Source organism: Corticium candelabrum, chromosome 9 (assembly GCF_963422355.1).
Source record: "Corticium candelabrum chromosome 9, ooCorCand1.1, whole genome shotgun sequence".
In the NCBI taxonomy this organism is placed as follows: Eukaryota; Metazoa; Porifera; class Homoscleromorpha; order Homosclerophorida; family Plakinidae; genus Corticium; species Corticium candelabrum.
In genome coordinates, this window is record NC_085093.1 from 4,612,798 (window position 1) to 4,619,817 (window position 7,020).

The following is a 7,020-nucleotide window of genomic DNA, read 5'->3' on the forward strand; positions in this document are numbered from 1 at the left end:
TGGAATGGTTGCGTTTCTAGACTGCCCAATTGGTTTTCAGGCAACACCAACGATGGTTGCTAATGCAACTAAAATGTGCAATGAAAACCGCCAGTGGGGTAAATCTAAGACGTCACTATGTCTCTATTTGTCTGACACCACATGGTGGTTTGATGCATATTCTCAAGTACGTGTTGATTTAATTATTACAAATTATGTTTAATTTATGTTCTATAACTTTTGTTTATTTTTGTGGCTAGGCAACTGTTTTGTTGGAAACAGGAGTCAGATTGCAGCTGTAGTGATGGCAGTTATTTTGCAGAAGTCTGTTGAAGTAATCATTCCGTTCGCAGCAAAACGCGATCGACTGCTTGCCACATATTCTACATGATGAAAGATGGTGTGGTTGTCATTCTTCCATCATTTTGGGCGCGGACGAAATGTTTCACTTTCACATGGGCGATCTGATAACATCTTGATCTGATCAAAGATGTTCCTGGACACACGAGAAAGACAATTATGGGTAATGACGTCCGTGCTGGCAAAAGTTTGTTTCACGTGGTCATGATGGCACATGGTTTGGAATTTTGCATCTGCCGACTCTATGAGAGGCTGGAGTCTTCTCGGTTGCTCGGTTACGCCTGCTTTTAGCTTTCTGAATCTAAGAGTGCAGTAAGGGGAAAGTTGACTGAAGAGTATCCCGAAGCTAGAGATGCAGTTCTCAAGTTGACCTGCGACAGTTGAGACAGAAGAACGTGCGCTAACTGCAGCTATAGAGTTCACTAGACAATGAAGTTTTCCTAAACAGGTTTGTATGCGTCTTTTCACAGATGCCTAGTTAAGTTAATAAACTAATATTCCAGTTTTTTTGATTGCCGTCTACATCACATCTGAAAATATCCGTTCTGAAATTAGAGGATTTCGGAAAAGTTTGCTTGAGATACCATTCGTAGATATATAAGTAATTTACAGTTTCTATTTAGTATCGCCTACGGCCATTCTACTCCTAACATACTGGTTCTCGTCCGATCACCGAAGTCAAGCGGAGTCGGGCAGGTCAGTACTAGGACGGGCGACCGCCTGGGAACACCCGTTGCTGTAGGTTTTTGTTTTAATTATCTAATTTCTAGCTGTTATGCCAATTAATTTCCAAGAGTTTTGTATTCTTATTTCACTTTTTGATTGAATTACGTAAAATCAGAAAATTGCTATGTTTGACAGTCAAACCTTCAACAAATCGACAAATAAAAAGTACTAAAAATCAAAATTGGAAAATAGAAAACAGAAATCAAATATTATAAATACAAAGTTGATGTTGCCAACTTAGCTAGCTACTAAAGTAACTAGAAATAATGAGTAAACATCTGATTGAGATATCGATACGAATTGCGTCTAGACGGCTCGGCTCGCCTTGTGTTTGTTGACGTACATACTAACTTATACAATACATGCTGTCTGGAGTACAAGTTTGATCAGTGGCGTCGCCCGCTAGGAGCACGTGCCCTCCAAAATTTCGGTCGTTGGCTTTATTTTCAGAAATGAAGTGAGCTGCAGCGAGTGTAAATTAGTTTATGTATGTACCTTCTTCATTAAGTGGTGTGCTGGATTATTGTGTCGGAAAATCGAGGATTGACTGTATGCACTGTTGGTATTAATGTCTGTAAATGCAATATTTTTTCTACACTTTACACCTAAATGGTTAGAAGCCGGAGTCTTGTGATTTGCACCAAATTTTGATTACTTGAATATTATGAGATGATTAACGCACTTTGCAATGAAAGATGTAGACTGACAGAATTGTGACGTAGATTATTAATTTTGTATAGTGACTTGTATTTGATCGAGTAATCAATTGCATTGATTGATGAAATGCAAGAGAAATGTACTAACATGATTTTTTTCTATTTCTATTTTATTATTTTGATTGTGTCCGACTTGGCATTAAATGCATGCAATAGATAATCTATATATTAATGAAAAATTGAGAATGACAAATTCAGTTTTCTTGGATGACACAATGCTGAAACTTTTCTTTCTAATTTTTGACTGACTGTGTAATCACTCTATGCCTTACAATATTGTCGAAGGTTTATTGTCATGGCAATTGACAGGTCACATGACTAATAATCGATATACATCATCACAACTGAAGCGTTCCTTTATACATAGCACTGTGTTGTCTTTATGTGTATTTATGGTCGTCGGTCGAGACGATTCCGGTGTATTTGCTCTTCAAAACTACGAATTTCCTCAGCAGAGGCTGGCAATAAAGGATGGCATTGTAATACACGTAAGTTTAGCTGCATAATTAATTACTTGGACTTGTAATCAAAGGCACTGGGTTTATGTAATACGATAGGCTAACGACGAAAGGTGCTGCTACTTTAAGTACGTGAAGCTGCCGGTTTTCATGTAACATTGGAGTCTGCTATACATCCGGGTATCATCATCTCTTTTCTCCCAAATGGAGATGTGAGACAGTCGAGCGGAACTCGTAATTCTCTCTTTAGAGTAGCAACTGAATTCTTGTAATATTTAGCATTAAGAGTTAAAGTTGCATGAAGGCATTGAACACAGTCAGAGACTCGATCTTTGAGAGCCTGACAGACAAACTCTAGTAGAAAACAGAGTTCGCATCGTTACTATGCTAAACTAGATAATCAAGGCAGAAAAGCTTGATTTGATATCTTTTTTGCCATGTTCGTAGCGGTACATCAATTAAGAACAAATGAAAATGTGAAGTTGGTGATAATAGTGTATTACCTCACATTTATCGGCAGGGTTCCTGTTAGAACATTTCGCTACTATGTGCTTTAGTGTAATGTGGTTAATGAATAAGGTAGGACCATGGAATTCCGTGGATCACTGATAGCCATATTTCCGATGCTGATCTGGTTGCTTCGTCACAGATAATTTCTAGTGCAACTGCTTTCATGCATCAGTTACACGTGCTGTAAACATTCATCAAAATTGTCACTATGATCAATGATGCCTGCAATCTTACAGTAATTCGATACTTGGCTTCATTCTGTCATATTTCCTGCCCACACTGTACAAAACCATGTACCAGACTGTTTTAATACTAACAGAACAAATCTCTAATCAGTAGCAAGGATTAGATTCTATTGAGCGTACGCATAGTTATTGTCTACTATACCATTAAGCCCTAATAGTAATTTGCTAGCTAGTGAAGCGAGCTACTTTTCTCTAACTAATACATCAAATAGGTAAACTGAGTGTCCGTCAGTACGTGCATACACGTCCGTCCGTCCGTTCGCGACCATCCCGACCCACTGGGGGAATCGTTTAGGAATTGATAAATTCAAATTTTTTTGCTAGTTTTGAAGAACTTAAACATAAAATAGTTACGTTATGTGACGTCATCACGTGAGATGTTTCCATCAAAAATATGCTCACTTATTAATTGAGTGACTGCTTTTTAACACCCCTACACCCAGGGGACCGCTGTTACAAATTGATCATTTTCAATAATTATTTCTCTTCCTTGATGTGTGAAAAATTAACTCTTCACGTTATCACAACCTCACTCTGTAATTATTGCCTCGGCGACAACAATGAATTAGGCGTAAGCAGCGTATTAACTTATATAGCGTCTGATTTGATGTTCTAATTGTTTTTGTGACAGTTTAATAGTGCGTCAAAGGGTACACTGAGTGTCGGTTCGTGCTCGCTTGCACAGGTGGGAATGAACTTATTATTCTATACTGAAGCTGTGGACCTTGACTATCAAGTCACTAATTAGACAGTGTAAGTCTTTCTTGACCTGTTCTGTGGATCGATTTGTAGATGATAAGCATACCGATGATCAAGTGCAATGGAGTGTTATTCCTTTAGTTCACAACTAGAAATGCTGTAATTTTCAAAGTTGCTCATAATTTGAGTTTTTTCATCTATCCATTCCAGGTATATATACATATATATATATATATATATATATATATATATATATATATATATATATTGCACTCTCTCAGCAAACATTTATATTTGCGTTCTTGAAACTTACGGCAGAAAAATCTTTGCAATATTCGATTTTTACACGATTTCCTAGGAATCGAGTTATTGAATTGAAGTACGGGACACGTGTACGATAACGTCTAATCCATTTAGTCCAGTACTATTACGTAGCAAATTTTGTTGTCATGTAGACTTCAGTGGCATGTAGCATCGCACTTTCTCGCATATCGAGGTCTGGCATCCATGCAGTATCCGGGAGTTCAATCTATTGATATTGTAGATCGCACAACAAACAGAAACTTGAGGCTGGATTCAGTCCAGTTCCAGTTACATACACTGGTTCGTTTTGTTCTGCAACAGAATTGTATCAGACCTTAATAAATTTAGCGTTCTTCAAGGTTCTTGGCCTAGACAGAAGGTCGGCTATCAACATTCTCACTAAAACGACGCTGCCGTGACACAAAAGTCATCTGAAACTGATTATGTAATAGTTTGGAACGACCGCGGAAAAGCACGGAGGCGCACTCATGGACACTCGATCGTGTACAACAGACCACACATACGGGACAGCACAGTGTGAACTCAATCAAACTGCACTAACTTCTGTTTCTTATTGTAATTGGCAGACACACCTCTGCTAGTATCTTGTCTGCCGTTGAGATAACAAAGTATGACTTTGTTGTACTTTGGTGGATGGTTCCAAAGCAGAGTGGTAAGACTTATAATATTAATTAATTAACACCAATCACAATTGGATTATTTCTCTTTTTTAACAATTTTGTTAAACTAGACTTATTTTACTAAATGTTGTCACATTATATTAATGCTAGTTACAAGTAGGATGACTCATGATTAGATTTGTACGCAATCGAATACACATCTTATAGTTGTAACATAAATCAGATTATGTCATGAGAATGGATTATAAATTTGATAATCGGTTATTGTTATTTTAACTAAAAGAAAACATAGTGTTTAATCTAACATGCTGTTCACTTCTACTGATATGACATATGTTATGATGTGGTGATGACGGTGCTACTATTTCTGGGATATAATTTGTATTTATTCCAGTGACGTGTTATAAGAAGACAGTACAGTCTTTCTAATGCTTGGTGTAAACACAATCCTGTTGAATGGAGCTGTAATACTTGGGCAACAAACTAAACCCATCTGTGAAGTCTGCCATGTTACTTGTGTTTATTACAGACAGCAGTCTCAGAATGCTGAGACTAGTCTCATTCACAAACCTTTAATCTGACTCGTGTTCGGTTTCCGTCTCTTACTAACTGTTCTTTGTAACATACAAGAGCCAGACGAGAGTGAGGTGACGAGAGTCTGAGAATGAGACTTGACTGAGACCATGTGACATTAGTATGTAGGACTATAATTAATTTATTGTCTAAAAACAATTTACAGCATATTTGTGTTGCACCCCTAACTGTATTTGCACCTCGATTACCAGCTGATATAGGCATATTGGGTTTATATCAAAATCTGTAAATCTCTCATGATGGTAGCTGGTAGCTTGAACATGCACAATTATTCTGTACATGTAGGTTGTCTGAATGGTCCTTGCTAATATTCGAACTACTATCCAAGCTTGTGCAATATTACTTGAATTCATCTGCGATCTCCATTCTTTCAGAAATGATTTTTTCTGCTGCTCGTAATATTTATAATGACAGGTACAACAGATGCACAGTTGAGAGGACAGAAGCTCTTCTCTTTATTAAGAAAAATTTGACCTTTATGAAGTAGAATAATTTTATATCAAGTACAATTAAATCAAATATTGGTTACACTTACCTATTTGGTTGACATATTGGCAAAATTCTTTTATTTTTGTATCACTGGTACTTTACCGTTGTATGTGGAATTAGACATTTATTTTCTGGAATTGATTACATTTGTTGTATTATGATGCTTAGAGGAGTGTGAGGGTAAACACTGATTATTGTCTCCTTGAAGGCTTAATCATAACGTTAAGAAGTTACATACATGTATGTTCTGGGTCACTGGATGGATTGATGTGGGTATCTGTACAAGCTTTTCCAGTGTAGGATTGCAACAACAGACATACCTACACTTGAGGACCTCAAAGGCTGGCTTGATTTAATTAATGCTAATGAAATGTTGTCAGTACCACTGCTCTGTGATATTGTTGTATTACAGTTTAGAATCATTGCAAGATGCAGTCTGTAAACTGGACATCAGCTATTTTTCTAGCAAATGCTGCACTATCTCTGTAACCGGTTAGTGCCATAACAAAGTAATAAATAAATCATTTCTGATCTTGTCTCTCAACAGCCAGTCCAACGCAAGGTGTCCAGCGAAATACAGAGAAATACAGAAAATTTTGTATTTGTTTCCTCTTGCATTGACTATGCCAATATGGAACTGCAAATTTTGAAGTATTTTCTGCAGTTACTTGGTGACGTGCTTTATACTCTTTAGTTCTTTGTTTTGGGTTTCTAGGAAGTGAAAGATGTTGAAGTGCTAGCATGTTGGATCCTTAATAGCATGTCATCACGTTGGCATCATATGGGAGTATTAGTAGGTGAGGTGACAGGAAGAACATAGAGACTAAAAAGAAATTTAGTCAAGTATTGTTATGTACGTATAAACACAGAATATTATTCATGACACAGAGTGGGCACATGTTTATCCAGCTTAATGAATAGACTAAGTGTCTTAGCAACAGTAATTTCATTGGCATTTTAAGTGTCTAGATATGTTGTAAATGTCATGTGTAAGAAATTCTTATCACGTGTATGGCTATGGGTAGGGGAACCCCATTTTATTAATTAATTAGCTAGTCCTGCTACTGCAACTTCAACTTACCAGACGCGCACGTAATCAAGAGAGCCCACGTATACGCATATTGAACATGATGTCATTCATTCCCAACAACATTTCCATGCAAAGGAGACGTGTACGAGAAGTGACGAAGCGTGGGTATTAGCGAGGGAGTTACTTTGGGAAACATGCTCGCGTATACTATATAGTCGCATCTACTCCGTCACTTGTCATTTTATCAGGCAGCTCGTTGGGCACTATTGT

At 37.3% G+C, this 7,020-nt stretch overlaps 1 long non-coding RNA gene and 1 pseudogene across 2 annotated transcripts; both read left to right on the plus strand.

Moving 5' to 3' along the window:
- Window positions 1-966: 966 nt before the first annotated feature.
- Window positions 967-1,084, plus strand: LOC134185142 (5S ribosomal RNA; annotated as a pseudogene).
- Window positions 1,085-4,238: 3,154 nt separating this feature from the next.
- Window positions 4,239-6,576, plus strand: LOC134185064 (uncharacterized). Of its 2 annotated transcripts, XR_009970738.1 has the most exons (5): window positions 4,239-4,296; window positions 4,356-4,669; window positions 6,133-6,212; window positions 6,268-6,371; window positions 6,436-6,576. It is a non-coding gene; the product is annotated as an uncharacterized LOC134185064 (long non-coding RNA). The 2 variants fall into 2 exon arrangements; XR_009970737.1 differs by lacking the exons at window positions 4,239-4,296; window positions 4,356-4,669 and having other exon boundaries at window positions 5,858-6,212.
- The last annotated feature ends 444 nt before the right edge of the window (window positions 6,577-7,020 follow it).